This window comes from Pteropus alecto, unplaced genomic scaffold (genome assembly GCF_000325575.1).
Source record: "Pteropus alecto unplaced genomic scaffold, ASM32557v1 scaffold21, whole genome shotgun sequence".
Classification (NCBI taxonomy): Eukaryota; Metazoa; Chordata; class Mammalia; order Chiroptera; family Pteropodidae; genus Pteropus; species Pteropus alecto.
In genome coordinates this window covers 5,640,551-5,653,591 of record NW_006436282.1, presented here as the reverse complement: position 1 = coordinate 5,653,591, position 13,041 = coordinate 5,640,551, and the positions used below count along the sequence as shown (strand labels likewise).

The window sequence follows — 13,041 nt, the reverse complement described above, 5'->3', positions numbered from 1 at the left end:
GCCCTTAGTTCAACTTCACCCTCTGGTTGCTTTACCAAAACTATTTTTCCAGCAATCAGTGTGTGTTTATCTAGAATTCCTGACCAGTTAGGAAAATTCAATGTATTTACAACACAGAATATTTAGTGAATATTTAGGAGGTGGGTGAGGTATCAAATTCTGGAAAATACGCATGTTAAATTGTTTAATTAAAATAAAAGAAACGTGAGGATTTTTTTACACACGTTTTCTGAAGATTCTGGCTCCCGGCTGCCCCAACATAGTTTAGGGCTATTTGATCATACCATCCACTTCCTGATCACACCCAACCATGTAAGCAGCCTTTCAGAAGATGCCAGTGAGAAAGTTATGTGATAGTATGGAGAATTCTGTTAATAACATAAGCTATCTAGACCTTGTCTTCTGGGGGGCGGGGGGTGGGGCAGATTCTCTTTGCTCTCAGTGGAATAGATTTTGTCTTCAGAAACACATCCTGTAACTAAGTTGAAAGGCCGTCGTGCTTTCAAAGGCGATGCCGAGTGCACAATCTGTAACAAGAAAACGCTACAATTTACCCAAAACATAACAAAGCAAAGGGAACACCGGGTTCCTGATTTCTGCAGACTCTCTTTGGCTCCACACTCAGAAAAACAGAATAACCCAGAGGACTGTTTGTGTTTCCAGACTAAAATATAACAAATATCCTACTACCAGGAAATTTTAAAAATAAGTTCTCTGTAATCAGCAGTAAGAACTCCTCTTGGTGTTTGAGACACCTGCCTGTTGCTTTAGATGTCTGACTGAGGTAAAATGGCAAATTCGCGTCTTTACTCTGTGTGAATCTTAAATAGGATAAAATGCACTGCTTGCTTGATTGGAAAATGGGAAGATACAGAAAGACCATCAGAGAATCAATCTTGTTATCTGGAAGGGAGAAGTTTAAATTCTCATATAGCTTCTAGAGAATACTTACAAATGCAGTCAGAAAATAAAGTAGATGGTGACAAGGATAAAAATATGAACAAACTGGAACTGTTTATAGAACTTTACATAATCTGTGTCCATACATGAACTATTCCTTCCATTTTTGAAAAATGTGCAGTCCAAACCTAAATTCTCAGGCACCTTTTAAGTCATTGTCTAAGGATAGCACATAATGGGTTAAATCTTGAGAAATCATTTTACCAATGTTATCATACCAACGAATTATACAATTTTCCAGTTTAAGGGAAAATAATTCAAAAGAATAGAAATTTTTAAAGTGTCACAAACAGGAAATAGGTTAGCAGATTAAAGAATAAAAATTATTAAGAAAAATTTAAAATTATGCTAACTCTATACAAAATGGTGCTGAGAAAAATAACTGCAGAAGGTAGCCAAGGTTGTAAAAATTAATTAGAGACCTTATGTATGTAAGACATTACCTTTCTAGGCAAAGAAATGACAGATTGTTACAGAGTAGTGTGTATGTGTATTCAAACTCATTGCTCACAGAGAGACAAGTCCAGGGATGAAATATAGGCAGGTCACACACATATTGTTGTTGCATATCTTTGTAGAGGAAATGCAACTTTAGTGAATTCAGTGCCATTAAGGGAGGAAGTATGTTTCTACATCTAGTAAGAAAGAGAGAGATGAAACATTTGAAGAGGAGGAAGGATAGTCATATAACAGGACAATTTGGTTTCAGAAGCAGTATGCCTGTATCCAAAACAAAATAGATTATTTCTTCTCTTGTGCAAAACCTTAAAGAAGCCTTATGCATGTTTCTTCCAAGCCCATTGTTTCTTGTATCACCTCCCCCACAGAGGTGTTCTGGTGGCAATTTAATTGCAATCACTTTTAGTTTCCATTCATTGCATTAGTATGGCCCCTGTCCTTCACCTTTCGAATCCTAAAGTTGTTCTAGTTAAAATCTCACTTCATATTTGCCAAAGTTCTCAGTTGTGAGCATGTGGATAAGTGATAAGTAGGGTGGGAGGGGTACAGAGAAAAGCTGCAAGTAGCAAAGCCTAGTTGAAATTTCCTCATAGAGACATAATCTTTGACTGATGACAGTCCCCCTGATGTCTGAGTTCAGAGCTTCTCCAACCCTGTCTTTGTTTACACAATTGCGCCCTAAGGGGGTCACTGAGCTCAGTCCAGTGCCAGACAGAGGAGACGAATGTGGGATACAATGAACAAGAGCGAGGGTTTTGAACTGTGGGTGACAGGTTGCTGACAAGCTGTGCTTGACACAAGGCTGACAAAAGACAAAGAGAGGAAACTGATAATGCAACATTGTTTGCAGCCCTAAATGGGCACCCAGTGAGGAGACATGAAGGAAAGGTCACGGGGTGAATGTGTGATTGACAGAGCCCAAGAAGGTAAAAGTCACCCACCCGGAGAGGCATATGAATGAGGCCAGCGGCAGCGGTGAGCTGGGAAAGTGGAGATGCCTTGCACAGTCTGGCTCCCCCAAAAATCTGTGGCAGAGGCAGTGCTCAGGACTCCCTAGTCAGCCACCAGAGGCCAGGGGCTGCCCAGAGGACACCACCCTGACACTTCAGGCCTGCAGAGTCCTGTGGAAGGACTCAGCTCAGTTCCTGGGTGTTATTCAACTTTACTGAGAGCCCCCAGAGGGTGGGGATTAGTGTTCTGATAGTCCTAAATATTTAGGATTATGCTGTGGCTGACACTTCCTGACAGGCCTGGGAGTGGGTACTCTCACGACTCCCAGGAAAGTTTGGCAGGCTACACAGTTTCAAGGTGCTCAGTACAAGCTAGAGAAAGCTCACTGATGAGGAAAACTGAAACAACTCGCCAGTCCATTTGAGGTTAACTGAGATTATGAAAGGAAGAGCACCAGAGATCTGAGGCCCTCCTTAAAGGCAAACATCTGAGAAACATATCCGAATGGAAGTGTTCACAGTCCAGTGCTCAAACATCAGTGGGCCTTCAGAAGAGAAGACTGTGCGTCCTTTGCTCCATGTCATGTTGTCTGTACATGCTCTTCCACTTGGTTAAGTCAGTCACTTTGCATCTATGGGGGACTGTCATGTCAAACAGGTCCCCCAACCTTCTCTTTGTGTGTTTATTCTTGATAGACATCAAAGCCAACATGATTATCCACAGCCTGACAGCTCTATTACGACAAAGGAAACAATTCTTAACTGGTGCAAAGACTTGGAAACAATTCGGTTTGTAAAATATGTATTTCAAAAGACATTCTAGAAAAAACTATTTTTAAACACATTATGAGATTATTAGACGTTAGTATATGCGGAATGAAGGCTATGTTTTTAAAAAACCTTTACAAATTCTCTTCCTCTAATGCATTCTAAGTCAATTCTATGAAGTTGGCCTTAATTCTTTTAAATACCACCACTCTAATAAAGGCTTCTATTGAAGACCTGCATGGCTTGTTAAGAACTGTCACCAAAAAATATCATCTTGTGATCTTTGATATTTTCTACGGTAAAAGAGCAATTAGAATGTAACTCTGGCTTAAGTTTAGCTGGATCCAATCCAATTAGTTTATAAATTAATAGCTCTTTGTGTTTTAATAGTGGGTGATGTTGTTTAATTAGCCAGTTTATTGTTTTCAGTCTTAGTTCAGAATTTCACATTCAAACGAATTAGAGTTTTAAATGAGTAGATGAACATTCATCTAGAAAAGTATTTGTGCTCAAAATTCTGTCAGAATACTGTAGTAACATTAATATTCCCAGGTGTAGGTGTAACAAAATTACAATTCTCTATCTCTCAAATTTATAGTATTTTCGGTAGGAGTCATGAACAAGCTCTGTGGTACTCCGGACGTGCAGGGACTTTTTTTCCCTCCTTTCTTTTTTACTTTTCCTTTCTTTTCATGTCATTTTTTTCTTTCTTCCTCCCTCCCTCCCCACTTCCCCTCTGCTTGTGTGCTTGCTTTATTTCATAGGATAAAACATCCTTTTTTGATTAGTTACCATCAAACCAAGTAAATTCATGTAGATCTCACATTGCAAAGGGCAGAAGGAGTGGAGTTGAGAGTCCATTCATGCCCCCGTGAATGGACTAGCAGCTCTCCCATTCTTCTCCATCCTAATGAGGCCTGTGCTATTTACTTCTTTTAACTGCCTAGGCCCTGTAAGCAGGTAGTCACATTTATCACTACTTATCCACATACAGGGTCACGCAGTGCTTAGCTAATCTTAAGGCTACATTCTTCTTAGAGTTTTCCACATCTTTGCAGCAGAGATTCTGTAACTCAGTTCTGCAATAACTCACCAGGCACACTAGGAGTAATATCAGTTCACCAAACATTAGGATATAAAAGGAATTGAGACCGAGTTCATCAAATATGCAAATGAAAAAGGAATTAAGACCAACATCAGCAAATGCTCAAGTCCCAATAGACAGAAAAATGTCTAAACATTGCCTATGATTTGGCCTAAAGATTTAAGAGTAGAAGGCATTATTTAAAAAATAAAATAAAATAAAGTAAAATAAAATAAAATTAAAAAAGGAGGAAAAGGTGCCATCCAGGAAAGATGGAGAAAAAAAAAATGAGTAAGTGAGAAAAACAAAACAGAAATGCAAACATAAGGAGGAAAAGACACTCTGTCCCTCCGGTAGAAAGATACCTACAGTGCCACCCACAGCTCTCACAGGGGCAGCTCAGTGACACCAATTATCTACCCAGGATTAAAGCAACATATTAGAATAAAAATGTCTAAGGAGTAGTTGGGAGAGTTAGGATTTTATCTGCTAGGTAACAGTATTATGGAACCACTTGAAAATAAGCAGAGATATCCCATTTCCAAATCCATTAAGGAAAAGTAGTTCTCCTGAAATGTGTTCATTTCTATCAAGGATTTTCTGGTTTGAGTGTGTAAGCCCACCTAATAGTGAGTAAAAGACCCTAATCACATCATCTTCTAAACCAATCACTCTAATGACAGAAAAAAAGCCAGTTTCATTATTTCAGCTTATTCCCAATATTTAATAATAGGAGACATTTTGAGGGCACTAAGAGTACTTGTCAGGAACTCCTTTTACATAAGGCTAAAAACACGCCAGGAGTGACATTTGAAATTGATCATCCTTTTAGCCGCTCTGTCAGGCTTCCGAAAATTAATGAGTGGGCTGCAGAAGGGAAGTGGCTTACCAGAACAATGCACAAATTTGCTGATCCTGACTTGCTGAAATTCTGCTTACCTAATGCAAAGCTATACACTTTACTTCTCCATAGTGTTTACATTCTACCCCAATCTCCCTTCGAGTTTCCTCCACTCAAATTGCTCCCCCCTCAGGCAAGTAACAGTGAAGTACAAAAGACAGCAGCAAAAGTCTCTGTTTTCAGCTGATGAAAGGACACAGCAGGTACTTTTCAGACTTAAATTACAAATTCTCTTATATAAAAATCAAGATTCTGAATGCTGGGTGACATTTATTCAACAATATTAATTAAGTGAATATGATGTTCAGATCACTACTTGAGATGCAGGAAGAAACTTACCTGGGTGAAGAAATACCTTGATCAGGAAGGTAATTCTTCCATGGCAAATTTTAGCTTTTGCACTCTTCAGGAGTTCTTTTCTGCCATTTCTTCACTGCAAGAGCTGTGGAAAGATATAATATTCTCTGTCCCTAATATACTATAATTTACTGAGTTATAGGGGGAAAAAACTCAAAAAGTTTAAAGATAACCAGTTCCAATTATTAATAGGGTATTCTCCAAATTATGGCAATTGAATAATAAACATCCCATACATATTTCTCATTTCACTTCCCCTAGAAACCCTAGACTCTGGCTAAGCAGCTATAGTCACAAAGCTGTTTCAGACATCACTGGCCCCTAGTGGATCTTTCAGGAAATTACCAGATCCCACATTTATGAAGGTTTTTTTCCTTCCTTCTTGGATCAGTTATAACGGAACTTGAGCATATGTTACAATTCCACATTTTTTCTTTCGATGCTCACTGTTTAATTTTTAAAAATCTGTTTCTTATAAATTCTCTTTAATACTCTTCTTCTTTTCTGTTTTATTCACATAGAAAAATTTTTCACTTGCTTCCTCCTGCTTTATTTACACCCTTTTCTCTCTATTGATTTTGTAACTCAAAAAACTTGATAAGAGGGCAGCACTGGATAGACTGGAATAGAATCATTTTTGCCAACTTCTAAAGCACTTAACAGTGTTCCAAAGTTATCTTCTGAGTATAGTTACTAAACTTGTCTTCTAAGCTTTCTTTCTTCTATACCTCAATTACCAAAGTTAAAAATTAAATACAACTAACACTACAGTTAAAAATCACAGGATTTTGTGTTAAACTCCTTGGACTCAAATTTTAGCTGTACTATGTATCAGTTATGCAAACTCAAGAAGTTACTTAAACCTCCTTGCACCTAAATTTCCTTCTCAGTAAAAGCTGCAAAATTATAGTACTTACCTTATAGGAATACTGTGAAAACTCAATTAACTAATATCTGTCAAGGACTTAACACAGTGCTGGCATACATAAAGCTCTAATGTATTATTTTAGTGTCAATATTGCAATACTACTTTATGATGCAACTTTTTAAATTTAAATATTTGTACCTAACCCATACGTTGGGTTAAACAGATTTTGTGGCTTGGCCTGGAGCCATAACCACCAATATAACATTGTTCCAATTAGCATATATGTCCAGATTTTTAAAAAATACTCTTAAAGTTTTAGAAAAGATCTTAGTTATAAATTAATAACTATCTGTTCACATTAACTTCACAGAGGCTGAAGAACCATGGAGTAAGGGAGTGAGCAAGATCTGGCTACAGATGATACTAGAAAAGCATAATTTCCTGAAGTATTTTGTTTAATTTTCTGTTAGAATTAGAAGTATTTAGAAGCAGAAAATAGGAAGGAAAAAAAAGGGGGGGAATACATTCCAAGTGATGAAAATAGCATGTGTAAAATTTTAGAGGAATGAGCAAGTTGAAAGCCTACAATTTTGATAAAGCTCTGCTAAACAAATAAATAAATAAATACATGTTGGCAATTCAGTTTATTTTAATGACTCTTGGTATAAACTCTTTTTCTTACATTCTAGAATAAAACATGGTTGTCTTAAAACCCAAACTGTGATCTAGATCCAAAATGGAAAGTGGAATGTATTGTCAACATTTTTTCCCATTACAACATTTAATGTGGTTGGAAATTGAACATATTAAAAGAGACTTGCCTTCCATTTTTCATAATACTCTAAACTAAGCATAAAATGATGCAAGAGATCAGAGCAGTGGGGATGGGTAGCAATAGGCGTATGCATTCATGACAGCAATCAGAATCAGATGCTTAATTTATGGACTCATAGCACAGAAAAGAAAAAAAAATCAAGCACTTACTGTAGCTGCTGCTGATTACTGACTATTCATTAAAATGGTTTTTGGCTTGTGCCAATGTAACCCCAATGTTCTTTGTGAAGAAAAAGTTCATCCTGCAGTTTTCCTATAAATTATGCAGCTCTCTGTTTAGTCTTCTTCAAAAACCCATGCCCTGCTTCATAATAAAGAGATGTTTAAAGGTTTTTACAGCCTAGGGATTGTAGCTAAAATACTGGAATCACACGATTAAAGAGAAGGAAAAACTAAATTAAGCCTCCAAAAAGGGACACTGCCCAAGTTAATACTTCCCTTGTGCCCAAGGGAAACTCGCTCTGACAAGCGGGGCTAAAACATGTTCTGGTAATTGCTTCTTTCCCCAGCACTGCTGAGTAATTGCTTTGCAACTTCGCCCTCCCGGCACACACATATAGAGTTATCATGATGTGATCTCAAAATGATACCGAGACCCAAAGAGCAATGTTTTATAAATCCTGCAGTCAAGAAGAATGAGATTACCAAAAGAACTAACTCAGTTTTCAGTCTAGCAGCATCTTAGGCTTTCGTCCAGAAAGAAAAGAAAGAAATTCACCCAGAATACCATCGAGGTTTACACCTTATTGTCCCTCTTTACACAGCAGTCTACACAGCCAAACACGACACATCCAGATACTTTAGCTTCTCAGTGTCTATTCCTATCACAGGAACCAGAGAACATAAGAAATGTCTGGATGGGTCAGATAAATGGCTATTTATCATCAAGTCATCCATGGCAAGCTATGTCCACCCTTCCTGACCTCATTCTTAGAGTAACTTTGAAACCTTCTAGATTTCTTTTCCTTAATAAAGTTAATATGCATATAATATTGCTCCTTTTCCCTTAAATTCCTTCCTGCTCCTATAGTTTAGTTTATACCCACTTCTTAAAGTTCCAAAACTTTATAAAGACTGCTATGATAATGTCTACTTTGTTTGCCTTAAAACAATCTCTTTATGATGACTGGCACAGTAGTAAGGACACAGAAGACATTTGAGGAAAAAAACCTATTGACTGGAATTGGCTGGATTGGAAATATGCAGGGTCTGCCCTTAAATGTAAATGCGCCACCTGATTGACTCACCTTGCCTGGGCGCCTCAGGATGCCAATGTGAATATTTTGGGTTGGAAGGGGAGACAAGCACATGAGATCTCTTGCTTTTGAAGTATTGATTCCAAAAGATACGAGACAGGACTTTCAATGATTCCACCAGCTTAAGGGTATGGTTAGGGCTACTAATTTTCTTCATTGATAAAGCTGACCACATTCCTTACCACTTGGCATAAAGCCATCTGGAAAATAAGTGGGCAAGTCTTGCTTCAGTCTGTTCTAACCTCATTTTCTTATGAAAAGCAAGATGATCATTATCTTTTCTCTGTCTCCTTGATCCTCTATGGTCATCTAGCCCTCTGTATCTCCCATTGCACATTATTGAGATCTTATTGAGAATTTCTTCTTACTTTTTACAACCAATCAAGTAGTGTTTAAACTCAGAAAAGGGATTTGGGATAGGTCATTTGTCACTGTGAAGTTTTGGGATATTGTTTGAGAGATAATTTCTAGGACCAACATAGGAAACTCACCAGGAATTCCAGACTAAATTATTTCTATTCCCAAAACAAGCCATCTGTCACCAACCAAATTTCAAACTGCATATATATGAGTCCATGTCTTGCAAATGGAGTTTAAACTTGGTTTGCATGAGATTTGCTCACTGATTTGACTAATTTTTTTCAGATTTAAAGAAATCTGGGTTATAATAGTTTTCACTCTATGAGAGTGTCTTCTCTACACAGCCATTAAGTTACACCTTAGTTAAGAGGGAAAGATTCATACTGCTACAATCATACAATGATGACATTGATTTTTACACCTTCCCAAAATGTCCCATCCCATTCAATGGTTGAACAATAAGATATCTGCTCCTCCTGGCTCAGATATATAGACAACATTTACACCAATGTTCATTTTCCCTCTGCTGCTGTCACAGCTTATCGCTTCTATTTGATGATAGGTAGACCCACTTCTTTGACTTATTCTGTTACTTATGTGACAAAGGCTAACCCACCAAGGTCAGTGATTGAGAGTCATCCATCATGTTGCCAATATATCAGCTATGATTGATGGGGATGATGCACTGCAGGGTCCCTGACTTCTGTTACTGTAACATTTTTGCCTCTCAGCCACACCAGGACGGCACCTCCCAAGTACTGTGCCATTTCATCTCACAGTGGTCTCTAACTACAATGGCTTAAGAATTAGCCCATTTTCACAGAGCAGAGGGAGACCAGGGAACGCAGATCTAGAGTTCTTGCTGATTCAAAAAGTGTGCTGACATGTATATGACCTATGATGAGGACCCAAACTGAGTAGTAATCCTTTGCTTGAGTGTAAACATGGATGATTTTTACCCAAATCTATAGCCCTAAAAAAAAAACAAAAAAAAAAAAACCCCACATCCCAGACATTAAAGCCTGGATGATATGAATAAGCCCATTAAAATACCCTCGAATTTTTAGTAAGGTTAGCAATAGATTGGTGAATTTTATAGCTAAAAAATGAAAAAGGAGTAATCTTGTTTTCATAAACAACATGCAATCACAGAGATATGATTACAGTCCTAATTCTAGGTCAATAAACACTATACTCTTGATTTTCAAGCTTTTCCTCCTGGCAAACCTGACAACTCCCAAACAGACAGAGGCCCAGAAGTCGATTATAGGGAAAATGCAACTGGACTGTGTGTACACTTCCTCTTCATCGTCTTCCCTTTTTAATCAATAGCATACTGAGTCTCCAGCTTCTATTGAATTAGGTTTACAAAGCTTTTTTGTTCTCACCTGTCGCTAAGAAAAATCATTCATGGCATCCTGTATCTGAACTAGCGGAGACTGCATGAATCAAAAAGGTAAAAAAACGTCCCTCCCCAGGGAGGCTGCCAGCTGTCTCATTGATTCAGCACTGTTCTTGGCTGATTTGGAGTCTACTCTGGCACCAGTTCCAGAGAGCGCTGTATAATAAGGTACCACAATGCAAACTGTTACCAGGGAGAAACAGAACATCTGGTCTGGAACAAAGGCAAAGTCCATTGCTAAGAAGCAGCCTGGCCATCCGCATCCAAGCGTGACTATGCTGGGGCCTGTCACCTGAAAGAGGAGTCCCTGAAGTCAATAAGTGAAAATAAAATAGGAACCATAATGAATAAGGGGAAAAAAAAACCCTGAGAGAAATACATTATTTTCTCATCATTTTTGTGTACGTGTAAAAGGATAGTATCAACTAGGATACTCTTTCTATTTTTAGAAAGGAGTAGGAGCTCTATTTTCAAATGCAAATCAATGATGATAAAAATTGAAATTTTGAAAAGCAGAAATAAGTCTATTTGTGTCTTTATTCTGTGTGTGTGTATGTTTAATGCCCAAAACCTTCCCTTGTCATCCTGCTGTTATAAGCAGAGCTAATGATTGGCCTCTGTTCTGTAGAAATATTTTAATTGCCAAGGACTTACTGATGTGGGCAGTGAATCTGAGGACAGTGAAGAAAAGCAGCATGTGTGATGCCTACCACATGCCTTCTACCAAGCTGTGCCCCTACACTGGACACTTTAGGGTCTTATGCTGTCCAGTCTTATGCTATTGTTGTTTTTGTTGCTTTAAGTACTAAACAACGCCTTCAGAAAAGAAGAATTTGATTTCCAACTGCTTTAAAATCTGGATTAAAAAAAGAAAGAAAGGAAGAAAAAAAAGGCTTACCCTGTTGACAAAGCCCCTGTCGGAGTGAGAGTCATTATACTCTACATAAGGTTTGTGTACTTCATTCTTTTCCAAAGCCATCTGTCTGAATTTAATTCACTGATAATTTTATCAGTCTCCCCATGCTTTGCCTGAAACCTCTCCATTGCATTTTTTGTTCTTCACCGATGTTAACTCTTTGAATGACAGTTCCGACGCATTCAGAATGTTGATGAAGGTACGCGTTCGCTCTGAAGGCCCCTCCTGCAGGCAGCAGCCCGCTGCACCAGCACTGGTGCTTTCCAGCAAAAGTTGTGCTTCTCATGGGCAAAGCCAATCTGGATGCAAAATTGTATCCAGGACATTGCTAAAGAAGCCACCTGCAGTGGCACCATCCCAGGCACACTCAATATCTATTATTTAAGATGCCTTTTGGGAAACTGGAAATCAGAATACATTTTACAGGGATAATTCTAACCTTCTTTTCTACCTATTTGGTGCATACATTATCATCATTAAGAAAATGCAGATTGTCAAAAGATACTATATAGATATATTTAAAAATTAACCATTTGAAGGAATTCTTTCTTTTTTTAAAGAGGCTATTTGAGTGCATTTTTAGATTATGCTTATGTAGTTTATATCAAGCATATTATCACGTCATTTTGACAATAGTCTGTTATTAGTTTTCAGGTTAATTCAGGGAAGGAAAAGTTATTTTTATAGTTGATGTCATATCCTGCTTTTAATTTTTCCCAGGCTGCATTTCTAAGCTTCTTGATGGAACAAGGTGTGATGCTGAGCACTGTGAGAGATGGATAGGAAGGTTCACAGGACACCTATTCCCCAGGAGCTTGGAACCTCATAGGGAAGATGGGGCACAAAGCAGACTGAGACTAGTACAAAGTGCTATACAAATATAAGCAAGAGAGCAATTTATTTAACCAAAAACATGGGTATAGACTTCACAGAAGCGATAAAGTTTTACTTGGGCTCTGAAAATTGGGTAGGATTTTGAGGAGTAGAGAAGAGAATGAGAAGGTATCCAGACACAGTGATCTTCATTTGTAAGAGCATGAATGGGGAACAGTAAAGCACAAAGGGCATGAATCTGGCTGGATCAGAGAGTATGTGAGGGAAGAAATGAGACAAAGTTAGAGATGTAAGGTAGAGACGTGATGTGGAGATGGAAAGGTGCTATTGGTGCCAAAGGTGTCTGAGCAAGAATCAGATATAATGTTAACTGCACTTTCTAAAGAGAATGGCAGTCTCTATAGGATGAATTAGGAAGAAAGACATTAAAGGAAAAATTTGGATATGTTGTCACAAGGAGGGCAAAGGAGGTCCTGGATGAGAGCAGGTGCAGTTGGAATGAAATTCAGAAAATTTGTTCAAATGCTCCAATCAAACAGATGAATGAGATGTACTCAAATCAAAAGAAAGACTCAGGTGGGCTGAGCAAAGCAATGTGGCTAAAGTGGTTGGCAGATTTGCCTCTTTCTGAGTTAACTGTTGGTCTTCCAGGCGTCACCACAATTCCCCAAAGGAACCTAAGCAGCCCATTTGGAAGTGTCTTCTTCATACTTGTGATTATTTTTTGTTCCTCAAGGGGGTGCACCTTTCCTGCTTCAAAAATTCATTTAATATATCATCCACAGATAGAGAACATATAGATACCAAACTGATAAGAACAGCTACTACACTTGACCTTAACCAAAAGGCCAAGAAGCAACTGTGATTATTTTTTGACTGTTAATTTAGCATTGATATTGTTTTCAGGACAGTTAGAAAGTTCCTGACACCCATTTGTGTTTACAGACTCAGAGCTTTCACTGAAAAACACCATCTTAAAACCTAATACATAGACAAGCTAAAGGCCAAGAAAACAAAATGTTGACTCCATGGTGACCCAGGTCTAGGGGCCCGACAGGAAGGACTGATAGGAGAGCACATGTGTTGCCTTAA

The 13,041-nt window shown here is 38.2% G+C and overlaps 1 pseudogene; it reads right to left on the bottom strand.

Moving 5' to 3' along the window:
- Positions 1 to 12,683: 12,683 nt before the first annotated feature.
- Positions 12,684 to 12,809, bottom strand: LOC112479962 (annotated as a pseudogene).
- Positions 12,810 to 13,041: the final 232 nt, after the last annotated feature.